The sequence below is a fragment of the Vicia villosa genome, linkage group LG4 (assembly GCF_029867415.1).
Source record: "Vicia villosa cultivar HV-30 ecotype Madison, WI linkage group LG4, Vvil1.0, whole genome shotgun sequence".
Taxonomy (NCBI): Eukaryota; Viridiplantae; Streptophyta; class Magnoliopsida; order Fabales; family Fabaceae; genus Vicia; species Vicia villosa.
In genome coordinates this window covers 22,403,327-22,407,090 of record NC_081183.1, presented here as the reverse complement: position 1 = coordinate 22,407,090, position 3,764 = coordinate 22,403,327, and the positions used below count along the sequence as shown (strand labels likewise).

The 3,764-nt window shown below is 23.8% G+C and overlaps 1 long non-coding RNA gene across 2 annotated transcripts; it reads left to right on the top strand.

Moving 5' to 3' along the window:
- The first annotated feature begins 2,390 nt into the window (after nt 1-2,390).
- On the top strand, nt 2,391-3,764 carry LOC131598966 (uncharacterized). Of its 2 annotated transcripts, XR_009282468.1 has the most exons (3): nt 2,391-2,502; nt 2,601-2,717; nt 3,519-3,764. It is a non-coding gene; the product is annotated as an uncharacterized LOC131598966 (long non-coding RNA). The 2 variants fall into 2 exon arrangements; XR_009282467.1 differs by lacking the exon at nt 3,519-3,764 and having other exon boundaries at nt 2,601-2,929.

Genomic DNA, 3,764 nt, shown 5'->3' with positions numbered 1-3,764 from the left:
CAGACCCATCACGAACAAAAATCATATTGCTTGCTTGATCAATCGCTTGTCTTCGTTTCAAAAAATTAATAATTTGATCAGTTTTTGTTCATTTTTTTATCAAATTAATTTAAGTGTTAATTGTATGTAAACCCTTTTTATCCTTAAGTGTTCATAAACAAGTCGCATAACTAACCTTCTTTAACACTTGTCTTCCATTAGAAGATTACAACTCGAACTGTATTGAGTACTTTCTTTTATCAAAAAATTTGGATTAAAAAGGAATTAATTGGATGTATATCCCTTTATTTCCCAAGTGTTTGGACACATTTCCTATCTCTTGCTTTCTCTAAAACTAGTATTCGTTCAAAAACAATCACAACAAACCAACAAACAATATTTTATGTTCTAATGCTTAATCAAAACATTTTTCTTTAAAATAAACATACACACACAATATTTTTGGAAAAAATTATGTAGTTTTGAATTCTCCATCGCACTTGATGATATGTAGAAAAAGGAGTCATATTTTTCTAAGCACGTTGATAAAAATATTTTTCCCTTTGCTTGAAAAAACGTTTTATATCTTGTTCGATGATTAAGAGAAAATCGATACAATAAGGCTAACAATATTCATTTAGAAAATTAACTAAAGGTAATTGCTTTCTTAAATAAATGTCGTAGGTTGATGATACCTTTCTTAAGCATAATCGACTCCCAAACCTAAATTTAGTTGTGAAGACCATATATTTGTTCCTTAAAATTTTATCCATGTTTTTTCTTTTCAAAGAAACCTTGATGGCAACCTCATTGATTTAGAAAATGTCTTGAATAATATTAACATTGCGACAAAATGCATCAGAAAGAAAGTCCTCAATATCATCTAATCAACAAAATGTAAAAAAACCAATACTTTGATCTTTATATAGAAGACTGAGTTGTTATCCTCGTTTTGTTTTATCCTTTGATGGCCAATAAACTTATTTTTATGAAACTTATCTTTTAATGATCAAATTTATTTATTTCCCCCTAAAATGTTTAATTTAAATTTTAGAGACATAAATAAAATAGTACACAACATCCAAAGCATTTAGTGATGAAATGTTTTATGCACTAAATATTAAGAATTTAATTAGAATTCACTAATGGTATAAACATATTTTATACTTTCAGATAATCACAACCACTAATTTATTATAAAAGTTTAACTTTTATTATAACTTCCTTTAAAATAATGCATTTGAATAGACCTGATGTTTTGTTGAGTGTATAAAAATTTACAGAGTCAGTGCATAATAATTAAATTCTTATATTAAAAGGATAAATATTTATAATAGAATTTTTTAAAATTTTGATAGTTTTACAATATAATTTTAAATATATTTCTCATTACCTTTCCATTTATAATAAAAACTATTTGTATACATGGTTTAAAAAAACCCCAAGTCCATCTTTTGGTGCATATGTAGTGAAATTATGTGATTTTAAAATGGAACAAACAATTTCGTGTGTATGTGAATATATATATATATATATATATATATATATATATATATATATATATATATATATATATATATATATATATATATATATATATATATATATATATATATATATATATATATATATATATATATATATATATATATATATATATATATATATATATATATATATATATATATATATATATATATATATATATATATATCATATATGAGGAGGGATCAAATTACACCCGAAGAGTTACACCACGAGTTACACTCGTTCAATAACTACATCTCGAATTAATATTTTTTAAATTCAACCGTTGGATTAAAACATAATATCATATAGATCATACCTATAAAATTTGAGTTTAATCTATAATGATTTACTATGTCATTGAATTACATTAAAATTAACGTTATATGAAAGCTCATTTTGACGTTAATCTTTGGATATCTTGATGATATAGTAAATCATTATAGATTAAGCTCAAACTTTATAGGTATGATCTATATGATATAATGTTTCAATCCAACGGTTGAATTTATAAAATATTAATTCGAGATGTAGTTATTGAACGAGTGTAACTCGTGGTGTAACTCTTCGGGTGTAATTTGATCCCTCCTCATATATATATATATATATATATATATATATATATATATATATATATATATATATATATATATATATATATATATATATATATATATATATATATATATATATATATATATATATGGTTTAGGGTTTAGGGTTTAGGGTTTATAGATTAAAATAATTATTATAATAAGGAAGGCGAGAAAAACTAGAATATTATTATTGAAATATATGATGATTTCTAACAACCATCAAGAGACATAACCAATAATTATAATTTGAAGAATATAAATTCCATCCTGTAAAATAATTATATAAATGTATACTTCAAAATGCAAATGAGAGAACAAATGGCACATATTCCTAAATTTTTTAATTTCATAATTATTTTTCTTTTCATGTTTTTGGTTGTAACGGATGGTATCGTCGTAAGTAAGATCAATTTTTCCAATTTATTTTGAAAATATTTTCTTAATTTTATATACAGCTTCATTTATTATTATTAATATTTTTTTAATTTCACATCACAGCAATTTTCAAATGCCACTCTAATAAAGAATGTCGTATAAAAATGACTACTTGCATTCGTCCCAGAAAGCCAAAGTGTATAGCAGGCATATGTAAATGTTTTTAATATTGAGAATAAGGTAAAAAAATAATTTCATGTATTTGCAACTATAATGTTGGTTCTTTTGTAATTTTCTCAAACTTCAACCTAATTTTTAGGAACCTTCTAATAATTTGATCCACTCAAATACTTATTACTGTATTATGTCAGTGTTGTCGCATTAGTTCTCTTTTTGTTTGTTATGATAAATTGAATTTGATGAAATAAATATTTTTGTTATTTGAAAAAGAATAGCAAATGATAAAATAAAATTACTCTATAATTTTTTATTCTATTTTCAGTCTATTATCTTTGTTATTAGAATAAATATTTTTCCTCTAGGTTGGTTGAGACTTATAATCAAGTGCATAGGTGTAAGGGATCACTTTTTCCATGTTGGAGCTTTAAATAGAGGAAAGATCTAATATAGCTTCTATCACTAATGGGTTCAACCTATTTTGGATTGAACAAAATTTATTTTAAAGTATAAGCATTTTTTTTTTTATTATTAAAATAGATATTTCATAAAAACATAATCATTTATTCAACAAAGAACAATTGCATCATCTAGAGAAGATAATACACTGCAAATATGAAATGATGAATGATAAAAAATATTAAAAAGAAAGAAGCGCAAATGTATTATTTCCTTTTATTTTTCTTGTCACTCACCATTTTCTTTTTAGGTTGCAATATCTTCACTAGATGATGCAATTTCTTCTTTGCTAAACAAATAATTATGTTTCTATGAATTATATAAATTAATTAAAAAAGTACTACGCTTCAAAATTAATTTCTCTAATTAATTGTTGATTAATTAAACAACTTTCATTTTATTCAGGCTAAGATATATAAAGCACTGTTAAATGACAAAATGTTAGAGTGCAAGACAGGCCCAAGAGATTCACAAAAAGGCTCATATGGCAGCAAGACTTTATTATGGGATAAACATGTTATTTGAGAAACTATTTTAAGTTTAATTTTACTTTTCCTCCAAGCGGGCCTTAGGACCTAGAGTTCACAGTCCAGCAAAGCTGATGTATTTAAATGAATTTCTTGAATTAAAAACCAAGCAGAAATTTTATCA